Genomic DNA, 15,897 nt, shown 5'->3' on the forward strand with positions numbered 1-15,897 from the left:
AGGTGATTTCAATTACAATTGTGAAAAATACATTATTATAATTTGAAACCACAATAATACATGGCATCTGTCTTCCCAGGACCCTCCTTCTTTGTAATGTAAGAAATCTGAAGAGTAGAGAATTTTAATATCTCATTCAAAACAACCCAAGATTTGGTAAACATAAATGAATGAATGAATTCAAAAATAAAATCTGCTCTAGAGAACCTGCAACTCCTAAACCATGAGCTGCTGCTTGATGTCAGGCCAGTTAGCACTGTGTTCTCCAGAGCCATAGCTTCCTAGAGTGTGCTCTTCAGAACGCCTGCTGCAAAATCATCTGGAGAGTTTGTTAGAGATGCCAAGCTCCAGGTCCCACCCAGACCTCCCGATTCAGAATTTCTAGCGTGGGCAGAGCACTGCACATTTTTTGTTTTATTTGAAAGGCAGAGAAACTGACAAACCTTGAGCTCCCATCCACTAGTTCACTTCCTAAACACCTGCAATGACCAGGGCTGGACCAGGCCAAAAAGCCAGGAGCTGGGAATTCAATCAATGTCCTCCACACAGGTGACAGGAACAAAATCACTGGAGCCATCACTACTGCCTCCTAGAGTCTGCATTGGCAAGAAGCTGGAATCTGGAACCTGAGCTGGGTGTCAAACCCAGGCACTCCTATGTGGGAAACAGACATTTTAACCAGTGTCTTAACTGCTAAGTCAAGTGTCTGTCCTGCACTGTGCGTCTTAAATCCATTTCCTTCAGGCCGGTGCTGTGGCGTAGTGGGCTAAGCCTCCACCTGCAGCACCAACATCCCCTACAGGTGCCGGTTCCTATCCCAGCTGCTTCTCACCCACTTTAGCTCTCTTGCTTTGGTCTGAGAAAGCATAAGATGGCCCAAGTGTTTGGGCCCCTGCACCTTTGTGTGAGACCCAGAAGAAGCTCCTGGCTCCTGGCTTCATATCAGCTCAGCTCCGGCCATTGCAGCCATTTGGGGAGTGAACCAGCAGATGAAGGACCTCTCCCTCTGTCTCTCTCTGTCTGTAACTCTACCTCTCAAGCAAATAAACAAATCTTTTTGAAAAAAATCCATTTCCTGAATCTCATGCACATTCCAATTTAAGAACCACTACAGAGCGGATTGAAGAGCCTCTAATGACCAAGCAAAGATTTCCAGTCATGCTTGCCGCCCTCATTATCTTCTGTCACTGTTTCATCCAGAAGTACTCAAAGATTTCCTCCAGACTAACTTGCCTTTGCAATCTTTCAGCAAGTACACAAAGCCCCAAAAGCTTCCTATCATTGTATATTGTATCTGTGAGCTTATCCCAAGAGAATTTAAACAATTTTCCAGACCTTTAACGCTGAACTTTCTCTCCTTTTCCCAGATTAACAAATGGGGGCATTTGGGGACAGCATTGTGGCACATAGGTTAAGCAGCCATCTGTAACACCAGCATCCAATATGAGGGCCAGGTCAAGTCTCAGATGCTCCACTTCCAATCCAGCTCCCTGCTAATGCATCTGGGAAAGCAGTGTAAGATGGTTCAAGTACTTAAGGCTCTGCCCTCCCTGTAGGAGGTCCAGATGAAGCTCCTGGCTTCAGCTTGACCCAGCCCTGGCTGTTGCAGCTATCTGGGGAATGAACCAATAGATGAAAGATTTCTCTCTCTCTCTCTCTCTCTCTCTCTCTCTGTGTGTGTGTGTGTGTGTGTGTGTGTCCCTCTCTCTCTCTGAAATAAATAAATAAATATTTAAAAGGAAAAAATATGAGCATTTAAGAATCATTAAGGCCAGAAATCCTAAATAACTACATGAAAAAAATTTTCAAATTAATTACAAGTTCATGGCAATGGAGATTTATACAACTCTTCTGGCTTCTGAAGATTGTGCAAATTTCATCAGATAACCATGCATAAAATTTCTGTTGGGAACCCGAAGAGGTACTCATAGATCATAGCCCACATTTCTATCCTAGCCATCACGGCCATCATTCAATGTTGTCTAGCAGGCAGCAATGAGGAAGCACTGAAGTCTCCAGGGAATGGTGAGCAATGGCCATCAGAGAAGAGGCAGACAGTAGCCACCTTGAAAGGCAAATATAAATTTATGAGCCTTCAACTTTTGCCTGTTCTCCGAATGCTGATTCCATAAGATATGTACAGAGAAGACGTGTAGCTGTTGTGTTTCCTGGGTAATTGTGGAAAGGTCAGAGTATTTATGGCAGAAAAAATAGCTCTTCGAATTTAGCTGATGTAGAAATTACAAGTTGTCCTCTGAAATTACAAGTTTGTCCTTTCTTTTGGCCAAAGCCAAATAAACACTCCTTGAATTGGGATAGAGGTACAGCTTCACGTGGTTTCTTCTTTGAAGCTCAGTCAATATTCTGTAGCCTTCAAAATATTTTAGAGGAGTTATGCAAATTACCTGCCAATCAATTTCCCAAAAAAAGAGAATGGGGAGATCATTCTGGAAAAAATCATAGATGAGTTTGTAAAATTTGATGCTGGATGGAATGCCAAGACACTCTGGCAAAAAAAAAAAAAAATGACCTAAATGAAAGATCTCCGTGAGTGAGATCCCAGTGGAAAGAACAGGTCATCAAAGAAGGAGGTACCTTTCTCTGAAGGGAGGAGAGAACTTCCACTTTGACTACAACCTTGTCTAAATATGATCAGAGTCGGCGAACTCAAAAGGATTCCATAGCCTTGGCAACTCATGACAAGAGCCTAGGGTGATTACTGATGCCATAAACAAGAGTGTCAATTTATTAAGTCAACAACAGGAGTCACTGTGCACTTACTCCTCATGGAGGATCTCTGTAATAATGTGCTGTACATTGTGATTTAATGCTATAACGAGTACTCAAACAGTATTTTTCACTTTGTGTTTCTATGTGGGTGCAAACTGTTGAAATCTTTACTTAATATATGCTAAACTGATCTTCTGTATATAAGAGAATTGAAAATGAATCTTGATGTGAATGGAAGGGGAGATGGAGAGGGAAAGGGGAGGGTTGCGGGTGGGAGGGAAGTTATGGGGGGGGGGAAGCCATTGTAATCCATAAGCTGTACTTTAGAAATTTATATTCATTAAATAAAAGTTAAAAAAATTTTGATGCTGGATTTGGAAGGTGCAGTACTTGAAAAGTAGGACGGATAATTTCTTCAACATTCACAGGAGACAAGTACCCACAGGTAGCAACTGATATGCAAAACCATCCAGGTGAGAAATCGGTGCATTTGCCTTCCATAATTCATATATATGCACCAAGTTTACATACAGTCTTCTCAGGCATAGAAAGGATGCAAAGTAGTCACCTTCTCACCATATTTTACATCTCATCAAATAATTCCTCTTCCAAATTTTAAGTTGAAAACTTGCTTAATGTTGTCAGGTCATTTCAATTTCTAAAATTTATCTCTTTTTTAAGATTTATTTATTTATTTGAAAGGCAGAGAGAGAGAAGTCTTCCATCTGCTGGTTCACTCCTCAGTTGGCCACAATGGCCAGTGTTGGACCAGACTGAAGCCAGGAGCTTCGTCTGGGTCTCCCACATGAGTTCAGGGGCCCAAGTATTTGGGCCATCTTCCACTGATTTCCCAGGTGCATTAGCAGGAAGCTGGATTGGAACTAGAGCAGCCGGGACTCAAACAGGCATCACAATACAGGCTTCCCAAAATTTCAAAACTAAAAAAAAAATTCTTAGAGAAGAACAAAACTCTGATTAATTTTTATGAGAAATGCATTATTATGTATAATCATTGTGGTAATTTAAAATCTATCTTAAAATCTTATATATCCTCATCCATTACATAATATCTTTTATCTACAATTCCATAGAAGAAAACATGAAAATGTATGTATATAGAAGTGGTTTCAAATCAGCTCTCAATAATCCAATTAATGAAATATAGATGATGACTTGGCAAAACCAAAATAGCAGATAATTTTTAAAAATCTATTTACATTGGTATTTTCCTTAAGATGAATTATTTTAAGTTAGTGCATATAAAACATAAAATGTAATACAACAATTTAAATTACCCATAATATCAAGTAAGGGAACATTAGTAAACAAAGAAAAGAAAAAAAATTTTCATAATTTGGAAGGAAACTACACTGAAATATTCTTCATTTGGATAATAATCTAAAAATGATTATGAAAAGACTGCCTATTAATCTGTAGCCCAGTGGCTCTTAGGGAACACTATGGCACAATTTCCATAATTATAACAAAGATACATAGGTAGGTCATCAGGTAGAGATTACACATACTTCAAGAAGAAGATTACACATTCTTCAAAAGCTCATGGAAATGCATAGTGCATTGTGAAAAAAAACTATGCATGGATTTCAAAATTTTTGCACTAAAATAAACATATTTTAATTCCATTTGTCACTAACTTGTTTGAGTTTTGTTTTTATTTTTATTTTTTCATTTGAGAGACAAAGAGACAGAGCTCCATCCACTGGTTCACTTCCCAAATGACTGCAATGGCTAGACCTGAGTCAAACTAAAGCCTGGAGGCAGAAACTCAACCCAGGTCTCCCACATGGGTGGTGGGAACCCAATTAGTTGAGCTATCACTGCTGCTTCAGGTTCTGTACTTGCAGGAAATAGAAACAGGAGCTGGAGCCAAGTATCAAATGCGGGTACTCCCATGTGAGATAGACACCTTAACTGGTGTGTTAACCATTAGGCTAAATGCCCCTTCTGTCCACTAAAGTTTTACAGTACCTCATATGTATTTCATGAACATAGAAAACATTAAAAATTTTTGTGATTGTTTTGCTTGGCAGAGGACATAACAATTACACAACTATCCTGAGCAAGTGTCACCATCCTCAGAGACTTGCAGTGATCACTATTGGCCAAGAGAGTGGAGGGACAGAAAACCCAGGCCAAGATTCAATACCAAAGCTCCAACTATGGTTCCAGTATTCACTGCATTGTGCCCAGTATGTTTGCATTCTCATTACACTAAGAATATTACTATTCCAGGTATTCCATGGAACATCAAGGACTGTGGAAAAATTAAGACACCTCAATACTCAATGTTTCAAAGCTTTATCCTGGTTGCATTTTATCATCAATTTCTATGCTCCTGGTACTTAAATCAAGGGAATAGTTTCACCAAAACTTCCAGGAGAAATAGCACATCCAGGGGCTGGCATTGTGGCACAGTATGTAGAGCTACCGCTTAGGATCCCAACATCCCATATGGGTGTCAATTCCTATACCAGCTGCCCCACTTCCAATCCAGCTCCTGCTAATGCACCTGGGAAAGCAACAGAAGTTGGCCCAAGTATTTGGGCCCCTATACCCACGTGGAATACCCAGAAGAACCTCCTGGCCCAGCCCCAGCCATTGCAGACATTTGGAGAGTGAACCCCCAGATGAAAGATCTCTCTCTCTCTCTCTCTCTCTCTCTCTTTCTCTCTCTCTCTCCTTGTGTGTGTTTATGTGTATGTGTCCTTTTCTCTGTAACTCTACCTTTCAAATAAATAAATAAATCTTTAAAAAAAATAGCACATCTACAAGCCATTAACATTGCTTCACATTCATTTGAGTGCATTTCTTAAAGCTTTTAGGACATTGAAGGGAAGAATACAAAGTTCAGTTTCCCAAATCAAGTTGAGCTGACAATGTGATTCTCTGCCAAACAGTTTTTGTCTGTCCTCATGCTTATTTCACTCTGCTGGAATCAGAATTCTTTGGTTCACCTGTGCTGAGGACAGATGGAACAAGAGACTCACAAGCAGATGGCATGGATTCCCAGGATACTGCAGCAAAACATGTGGCCATGGCCCCGACTCCCACTCTACCCCCATGAAGGGCAAAATGGGCAGTTGTCATCATAGGCCACTGGGTAAAGTCCTGTCCTCTCTCAAGTTGGCCAGCTCTACACAGACAGAGGGAACATCAACATGCCCTTGCAGGAATAGCAGGAAAGTAATTCAATTGCTAGCTAATTAACTCTGGCTCTGCCTGTACATTCTGGAGAGAGATGGTGGGGATTGGCAGGGATCAATCAGAAGGAGAGAGAGTGAGATTTGGGCTAGATGAGGCTGGATTTCAATCCATTGTCTCAAATACTCCTCTCTGCCTCCAAAGTAAGCACAAAACCTAGCCAGAACCACATGGCACTCAATGCTGCAAGACACACATGAGCTTCTGGAGTAAAAGGAAAGGAAGGGATGGTGAGCAGTCATTTTTTTTCTCCTGGACAGCCCATGGATAGAGACAGCTGATCACTGTAATCTCTGTGAAGCAAAGTGGAATCTGCAGCTTTCCCCCCTGCTCCATTTCCAACACTGTATCAGGCAACCTATACCTATGCGTTTGGAATAACAAGTGAAAGAGCACAGAAGAATGCTTATCTTATATTGCAAATTCTCTGTGTTCATGGCCATAGCCTCCAGGCAATCTATTATTTCAGAAAAGCCATTCTCAGTTCTTGAGAACATTGTGATATCTCTCCTTGTCACCTTGTGGCTTCCTGATCCCTGGCCCAACTCTGTTCTCAGCCATCAGTCCTTCTGCCCATAAATCAGCCTGAAATAGCTAAAGCCCTACTTTTCAGATTTTTCAGGACAAATCTATATGGGGTTGCTTTATGGAGAAAATGCTAGCAAGTGATTTAGACAAAGCTTTTTAGGCTTAGGCTTAGAATTATAGGCAGGTTTATACTCAGAGATGTTCGCAGTGGGAGATGAGTCTAAGGGGAATATCTATAGGGAAGCCTTTTTGCCAGCTGATTTCTCCAAGTCCTTTGTTGATTAAACTGACATCCAACTCAAGTTGTCACGGGAACCTAATGCTTCAATGCCCACAAGTTCCTCAGGGTACCTTCAGGACATGGGTTCTCCTGCAGAAAGCACTTAAAACCACAGCAGCTAAAACTGAAGAGGGACTTTAAAGTTCATCCATCCAAACCCTTCATTTTACTGATTGGGAAACTGAGGCCAAGAGATATAAATGGACTTGCCCAAGTGCTGGCGCTGTGGCATAGTGAGCTCAGCCTCTGCCTGTGGGCTAACATCGAATATGGGCACTGATCCATGTCCTGGCTGCTCCTCTTCTGATCCAGCTCTCTGCTATGGCCTGGGAAAGCAGTGGAAGATGGCCCACGTGCTTGGACCCCTCTACCCACATGGAAGACCTGAAGAAGCTCCTTGCTCCTGGCTTTGGATAGGTCTAGCTCCAGCCATTGTGGCCATTTGGTGAGTGAACCAGTGGATGGAAGACCTGTCTTCCTGTCTCTCCCTCTTTGCCTATAACTGTCTTTCAGATAAATAAATCTTAAAAAAAATTAAGAAAGAAAGGGACTCGTGCAAAGTCGCAGACTTAATTAGATTTTGTCTAGATTAGATATGGATTTGGTCTTTTTCATAGGAGTTGGAAGCTCCGCTCTCATTATCCACACATCATCAAACTCGAGTTCCGTTCAGTTGAGTCAGCTCCAGCTCTCAGCAGCAACTTGGCAGCACCTGGGAGAAGCAGAGAGAACCTGGCAGAGATTCCAGTCAACCCCTGCTTGCCAAGGTCAGGCAAGTTAGAAAGCTAGGTAAGAGCAGGCCCCAGAAGGTTGCACCTGTTTTTCCATTTTCTATTTTTTTAGATACCTATTGTTTGAGCCAATGTTTTCCCAAAATATGCTGTATTTTACTTCTGTCCTTTTAAGGTTTTCACCATGAAGTCGCTAAACTGTCAGCTAGATCACAACATCTTTCCTGATGCACTTAGTAGCCAGTGTGGATGAAGGAGCAAGTGGTATCTTTGACACCGAGCCAGGAATGCAGAAATGAGTGAGATTTGAAGACACTGACAAGTGGCCCAAGCAGCAAATATAGTTGGAAGGACAATGGACCAGATGTGAGCAATCCAGAAGAATAGGGAGTTCTCTGTTGAAACAGTGAGGCCTAGGAGACCCCACTGAGTGCCTCTAAGATGACCTGCTGGTGGTAATGGGTAGCTGTTTCTCACTCCATCGCAAACAAAGAGAGTGACATGAAAAGAAATAGGAACTGAGGTGAGGGGAGCTCAAGGACTGAATGGAACCTTTTAGAGTGAGTTTAAAACTAGTACAGTGATTTTGAAGCTATTACCTTGGCTTTAAAACCTTGGGGCTTTAAATTTACAGCTGAGGTTGACTCAGGTCAAAGAGGCCAGGCCCAGGACCACATGGCTCCCACCTGGACCACAGACCGTGCCCCAGCTCTGCAGCTCAGCATTAAAGGCTGAGAATCTGTCCATTGAGGTAGTTCAGTTGTTCAGAACTAAGCAATTACTCTCTATTTCGCTCACACACACTTCAGTCCTTGGAGAGGAAACTTACATAAGAATAATGGAACAGGGGCCTGCATTGTGGCACAGCAGTTTAAGCATCCACCCGCTGTGCCAGCATCCCATATGGGTGCCTATTCCTGTCCCAGATGTTCCAGTTCCAATGCAGCTCCCTATTAAAGTGCCTAGGAAAGCAGCAGAAGATGGCCCAGGTATGTGGGCCCCTGCCACCCACATGGGAGACTCAGATGGAGTTCTAGGCTCAGCCATGGTGGCCATTTGGGGAGAGAACCAGTGAATGAAAGAACTCTCTTTCTCTCTCTTTCTCTCTCTCTCTCTCTCTCAAATAAACAAATCTTTATAAATAAATAAAAAATACAAAGAATAACAATTAATTCCATTTTCCTTAATTAGATTGTTCAATGTGCAGGGAAAAGAGATAACATTTAGGTAGTATTATATGCAATAGGTGGTTTTATAGTCACAATAAACCAGAGGCTTCCCAGACTGTTGCCTGAGTCCCGCGTCCCTCATTCCTCCCCACATCCCCTTAGCTCCTGACCTCACTGCTCTTCCTCCCTCCTTCCCTTCTCCCAACCTCCAACTTTCCAGCCAGCCTTGTTGCAAGGGAGGTGCCCCAGCCAGAGCCTGCATCATCCTGGGCCCTCGGTCCTTCAGGCACCCCTGGTGGCACCCAGCATCCAGGCCACCCTCTTCGGGCCTCCTGGGGTCTTCGGAGCTCGCGGCCGCTTCCTCGCCCAGATCATGCACAACTTGGCCTGGCTCGGCAGCAAGACTCCAAAGCGCCAGACAGGAAGCCTACTCTTCCGCAGCCTACTTGTACACCTGTCAAGTCGGGCATCTGAGTCTTCCCTGTCGTGTGACGCCTTTGAATCTTCTTATGCAGATCTCTGCATAGATCCCCCAGCCGTATGGATCCCAGATGGCAGAGAGACGTGAAGAGGCCATCCAGGCAAGCCTCCGGGTCATCCGAAGTGAGTGGTTTGCCATCAGAGGATTCCAGTGCTTGCCGGTGAGGCCGCTGGACCACAGCCCTGCCCTGAGCAACATCATCAAGTCTGCAAACACCGCTCGGCTTGGAGGACGGGGGAGGAGGGGCAGCTGCGATGCCAGCGGCTCTGAGGAGAACAAAGATAATGATGGGATTTTATTCAAAATGCCATGGAAGTCCACCCATCCAAGCCCACCCTGTGCCCTGGCACAATGTGCCAGCTGGAGGAAGTTTACCCACAGGCAGAGCTCAGCCCCCAGCCTGATGTGTCTCAGCCCTGAGCAAAAGATGGAAGACTGAGCCCCCTGGCCCGGTCCCCCTCCTCTCTGACCCCCACTGAAAAGACTGCTAAGGAGCATGGATGCCTGGACATTCTGGAGAGCTACTAGAGGGAAGCCAGTGCAGCTCCCGGGGGCATGGAGAATCTCACTAGCGCCCCACGAGTCAAGACTGTGAAAAAAGAAGAGGAGCAGGGTCTGGTCCTGATGAGTCAGTGCCAGCGGCTCCTGGCTGTCTGTCCATGCCTTGCAGTGTGATTCTGCCCAGCCTCAAGAATCACACTGGTGTGGCCCCAAGACAAGGATGTGGCTATCCACAGCAAGCAGGGGGGCCTGAACAACGCTGAGCCTGTGTCCTCTGCTCAAAGTCCCTGTGTCCTGATGAGAAGGAGAACATTCTGGACAGGAACCACCACGGGCTGACTGCAGGTTACTCCAAGGCCTGCCTTCTACAGACTGCAGACAGAAAACACCAAGATCTCAGGTAGGTCTTCCCCGAAACAGTGGTGGCCCTGTTGACAGGCAAGTTCAGCAACATCAGGGAGAACTTGGCATCATGGACTGCAGATACCCCTACGAGGATGAAGGCAGCCCCTGGAACAGGATTCTGAGACCTTCCTGCTGCAGAGCCCCACTGTGCCCTGTAGCCTGGACAAGAGAAGCATCCTCATTGCCCACTGTGAATTCTCTTCTGACTGGGGGCCCCGCATGTGCTGTTTCATCAAGTTGCTGCCAACGACTACCCAGCCTATTCTACCCTGGGATGTTCTTTGTGAAAGGTGACTACAACTTCTGTGAACTTCTGCACGTTGCAAGACTGTCAGTCCATGAACCATGAGGCCTTCAAAGCTGGGCTGAGGACCTTCGGTCAGTTGTTCCAGGGAGCAGAGCAGGCAGCAGCTCTGCAGCTGGCTGCAGGAGTCTGAAGGTGGCCACCCGCCTCAGGACTGCCAGGGCCTTTGCTGGCAGGGCCTGGGCACCAGCTGCCTGTGAGCCTGCAGGGCTGAAGGCCTGCTGGAGGCTTCAGGTGCTATCTGAGATAAAGAGGATATGGTGATCCTGTCTATCTGCCCTGATTCCCTTTGTCTCCCTCCAGTCACACTTTGTGTTCTGTGACCTGGTGCCCCATCCCTGCTCCCACCTCCTCCCTTTGAGGGGCCCAGACTGTTGATTAGTTCAGTTGGGTGACTGCCAGCTCAAAAGAGTGTTTGGGGCCAAAGAAAGAAAGGGTCGTAAAAAATGAAATGATTTGCAAGAGAAAAGAAAATGTGATTTGATGAATGACTGAAAGAAAACACTAACGAGAGAGATGCCATCCCCAAAATCCAGGAGCTGAGATAATTGGTGTACGCAGCTCCATCTGGAGGCTCAGTTCACAGAGCTATGAGAACGTACACAGGACTGAAAGCCCTGAGCCTTACCATTTAAGATTAAATATTCCTGGAGAAATCGCAAATGTGGTGAGGCAGAAGGAGAGCAAAATCTCAGAAACAGAAGCAAAATGTTGAGGAGACAGTTGTCATCTTCACTTTGTCCAGTAACTTAGTGTCATGAGCAGGTAAGTAGACAATGCATCCATCCTAGAAATGTTTCTTCAGATTTTCTTAAGTTATTTCACCCGAGTCTTATTAGAAAGTAACATTTAATTAATATGTGTCATTTCAATGAAGGCGTACATGTAAGGAAACAGTAGTTACTACATCACATGCTAACCCCCAGTCGGTCTCAATTGCTGCTTAAATAATACAAGTGATTCTGTTATTCTCTTTGTTATTATTTATTTATTTGAAAGGCAGAGTTAGAGAGGAGGAGAAGGAGAGAGAGAGAGCTTTTTCCATCCACTGGTTCACTCCCCAAATGGTTGCAACAGCAAGAGCTGGGACAATCTGAAGCCAGGAGCCAAGATTCTCCTGGGTCTCCCACATGGGTGCAGGGGCCCAAGCACTTGGACCATTTTCAGCTGCTTTCCCAGGCTATCAGCAGGGAGCTGTATCAGAATGGGAGCAGCAAGGAGTTGAATGGGGTACCCAAATGAGATGCCAGCACCGCAGGTGGAATCTTAACCTGCTCTGCCACAATGCTGACCCCTCTGTTATTCTTATGTAATAGTTTCCTCTCCAAGAAATAATGTGTGGTGTGTGCATGTGTGTGTGTGTGTGTGTGTGTGAGAGAGAGAGAGAGAGAGAGAGAGAGAGAGAGAGAGAGAGAAGAGGGAAAAGAAGGGAGGGGAGGAGAGGGGAAGGGAGGAAGGAGAGCCATCTGTGGAGTTTGCACAAGAGGCAGTAAGAACCCTGACACTAAAAATATTAAAAATAAAATAAAATAAACAACAACCCTGGCACTGTAATCAGTAGCTTGGCCACCCTCCATACTTAGGAAGGGAAGGGTACCAAATAACATTGTTCTTGGAACGTTCTCCTTCGTTCCATCTGCTTAGGCAAATTATGCTCACCCTCTTAGAACCTTTCCCAGAGGGTACTATTCTGGAGCCTATTGAACTTTCTTCCTGTAACTTCCTGTGAAACTAAGAATATACTGAAAGATTTTCTTGTATAATTCTCATCTGCCAGGGTAGACAGTTGGCCTGGTGTTCAAGACACTGATTGTAACACCTACATGTCTGAATACCCGGGTTTGATGCCCCACTCTGACCCCTGCTTCCAGCTTCCTGAAAATGCAGACTGGGGAGCAGCAGGTGATGACTCCAGTAACTGGGTTCCTGCCGCCCATGTGAATTGAGTTCCCAGCTCTTGGCTCCATCTTCTTGGGAAGTGAACCAGTAGATGGGAGCTCATTCACTCTCTCACTCTGTAGTGTGTGTGTGTGTGTGTGTGTGTTTCAAATAAAAAAAAAATTATAAAAGGAATCCAGTTACAGCTGCGGTTCCCTCTGTCAAGCCTACCTTCACTGCTGAGCAGACAGATCCTCTGGACACTCAGGACAGCCACACACAGTCTATTTGCTGGTTCTACCAGTGCTGCCTGGAAAGCAACTCCACTCCCAACACCTGTGGTCCCCAGCTCCTCAGAACAGCGCACACCTGGGGCCCCCATCTCCTGAGAGCACCAGCCCACTCCAGCCCCATGTAGACCTCCTGAAGTAGAGCACCTGCTGGACCAGCCCAGGACCCCAGGCCTCCTCAGACATCTGGGCTTCCCCAGAAGGCACTGCGCCAATAGTCATGAGGGGTCCCATCGCCTTGTCTCCGGACGCTCTGCCTTTTCCCCCATCCTCAGTGCTCATGCCGGGAGCTCTGAGCAAGCTTTGTAGCTGGGCAGCCCCCTCAGCTATGAGGACCTGGAGAGCACTGCAACCTCCTCAGCTTGCAGTCCCAGCTCTGGACTTGGACTTCCTGGGTAAAATCCTGGATCTACTACCTTGTAGCTCTGGGCAAGCTATCTAAACTCTCTACATAGTACTATCTTCATCTGCAAAATGGAACTATTCATACTATTTAGAGTTACTGAATTGAACCTTAAAGTTCACATACAGTGTTGGCCCCTATAACCAGTGGCAATAGCTCCAGCCACATCTTGACTTCCGGCCACACCAGTGTCTGTTTCTATCCCTCTCTTTCTTCTTTTTCACCCATCCCTGTGTTGTCAGGTGGAAATCTCCCCCAGGCCTGGCTTTCCTATCACATGGTCACACTCTGGCCCTTCCCACAAACCTACATTCACAGCAAAAATGACCTACAAACTGACTGACTCTCATCCTATTCCCATGTTAGGTTTCCTTAATAACTGATAAATGGACCTGGAATGGGGACGTTTGTGGCTGACAACAGAATGTCCTGACGTTCAGTATTTGCAGCTGAATAGGTAGCTGTACCAACAATAACAGCTTCACCCTGGCTGCAGGGTGATGCCATCTAGGAGCTTGGGAAAGAGCATCTGGGTGGTGGGAGCTGCACTTTCTAATTTTGCTGGGGTAGGGAGCAGCCTGGATGTCAGAAATTTTGAAGATTTGTCCATTGCATGCTTCCAATAAGCAACCATGGCTGATAATCTGTCTCTAACTCAGAGAAGGGGTCACTGGAAAGAGAATTCCGACAGGGCAATGCCTGGGTCATGTGTGTGCATTGGAAAGGTTTGGCGTCAAGAGACCTGGATTTGAATCCTATTTCTCTTACTTTTGAACAGGTTTTGCAACTCTGCAAGCTTCTGTGTTTCCATCTTTTAGAATTTGGGGAGTGGATGCACACAAAAGGCCTGGAATGGTCTGTGATCTCAAAGAAGTCTTGGGACTTTCCCTGTCATGAGGTTCAGGAAGCTTTTTGACAAGGGCATTTGTCAAAATTCACAAAAACAGGTCTGTATCTTAGTCCATGTGAGCTGCTGTAACAACGTGACTGATACTGAATCATGTATAAATAACAAAAATTTATGCCTCACCATTCTGGAAGCCGGGAAGTCCAAGACCAAAGGATCAGCAGGTTCAGAGTCTGATGAGGGCAGCTGTCTGCTTTCAGTACGGCGCTTTGAATGCTGTGTCCTCAGCTGGAGGAAGGACAGAAAAAAGTGAACCACTCCCTCAAGCTGCTTTACAAGGGCCCTAATCCCATTAATGAATGGTTTGCTCTCCTGACTCAGTCTCCTCCTGACACCATCACAGGGGCAATTAAATTTCAACATAGGAATTTGGGAGACACATTCAGCACATAGCAGTCTGAGAGAGAGGATTTGCATTATTCACTCCCCTTGTCAAATCCTTTGGATTAAGTCAATGAGTCAACACTGATGGTCAACCCAGTTACTGATGGTCAACCCAGTTAATACCAAGCTTGGTATTAACTCTCGGTCCCTTTGTTTGCCTGCCCCTGCCTGTGCGTGTCACTTGAGCACCATTAGCTAGGAGCATCCTTGCCTATCCCCTTCTCTGCTGCAAGCAGGAAGTTGGCTTCCGCTGTTGGGTATCAAGTTTACCAGGTTGGCCTCTTCATGATCCAGTCCCACTGCAATCTCCAGTCTCTCCTGTCTGTGACCTCTCTCTCCCACTTCGAGCCTCCCATCACACCCCACACAGGCCCAATTATCCATCCTCCCTAAAACACTTTCCCCTGACCCTCCCTGATTTCTTCTCTCCACTTCCAAACATCTTAAGGGAACAATCTTCCCATGCATTTGCTAATTCATCTTCCTTCTTTTTTAAAAGAAAAATTTATTTATTTGAAAGACTTACAAAGAGAGGGGGAGACGCAGAGAGACAGAGACAAATCTTCCATCTGCTGTGTCACTCCCCAGATGGCTGCAATGACCAGAGCTGGGCTAGGCTGAAGCCAAGAGCCTGAAATTCTATCCAGGTCAGGTCTCTTCACATAGATATGAGGGGGCCAACCACTTGGGTGATCCTCCACTGCTCTCCGAGGCACATTAGCAGGGGGCCAACCACTTGGGTGATCCTCCACTGCTCTCCGAGGCACATTAGCAGGGGGCCAACCACTTGGGTGATCCTCCACTGCTCTCCGAGGCACATTAGCAGGGGGCCAGCCACTTGGGTGATCCTCCACTGCTCTCTGAGGCACATTAGCAGGGAGCTGGATCAGAAATGAAACAGCCAGGACTTGAACCTATGCTGATAGGGGATGCCAAGTCACAGGCAGCAGCTTAACCTAGTGTGCCACAATACCTGGCCCTATTTCCATTCTTTATCTCTTCTCCACCCTTAGACTTAGGGGTTTGCACCCACAAATGAAAATGTATGTTAAAAAATTCACTAAGAAATCTCAAAACTGCCTAACCTGATGTAGAATCCTACATTTTGGCAATGGACTGTTGCTCAGAGAGATATTCTCTCTCTCCTTCTCACTCTCCTTCTCCCACTATGATCTCCAGGATACCTGGAGTTCTCATGGCTTCTCAGTCCCCTCCATTTCTTCCTTTGATGCCTCTTTACTTCCTTACCCAGTAATGTTCTCATCCCTGGGGACTTCATCCTGGGGGCTCTTCTCTCTCTTCTCAAGTATGCTAATGCCATTGAGACCCAGTCTGTTCACATATTCCCTGTGCGACCAGAATGCAATAGCCATGCAGCAGCAAGTACCCTAAACATTTATTGACTAAATAATTCAGGGACTATATCACCAGCCCAGCCTCTCTCAGTGAGTGGAAACCCACAGCCTTCTTCCTCCAAGGAGTAAAAGGCACAAGGGCAGATGATTTGCGAGCCATGTCACAACCTCCCACCCTTCCTTGAGTCTCAGTGCAATGTTGGTGACCAGCTCCCCACACACTGACAGCCCACTCCACTCCCACTCCCAACCCAAGCTACAGAGTCCCTTTATTTTCTGTTTCAAGATTTCTCCAAAGCCCTGGAGGAAGGCCAACAACAGCAAGCCCA

General features: G+C 45.6%; 1 pseudogene; it reads left to right on the plus strand.

Moving 5' to 3' along the window:
• Positions 1-8,832: 8,832 nt before the first annotated feature.
• On the plus strand, positions 8,833-10,484 carry LOC127490782 (M-phase inducer phosphatase 2 pseudogene; annotated as a pseudogene).
• Positions 10,485-15,897: the final 5,413 nt, after the last annotated feature.

This window comes from Oryctolagus cuniculus, chromosome 6, assembly GCF_051225735.1.
Source record: "Oryctolagus cuniculus isolate XC-2025 breed Fujian yellow rabbit chromosome 6, ASM5122573v1, whole genome shotgun sequence".
Classification (NCBI taxonomy): Eukaryota; Metazoa; Chordata; class Mammalia; order Lagomorpha; family Leporidae; genus Oryctolagus; species Oryctolagus cuniculus.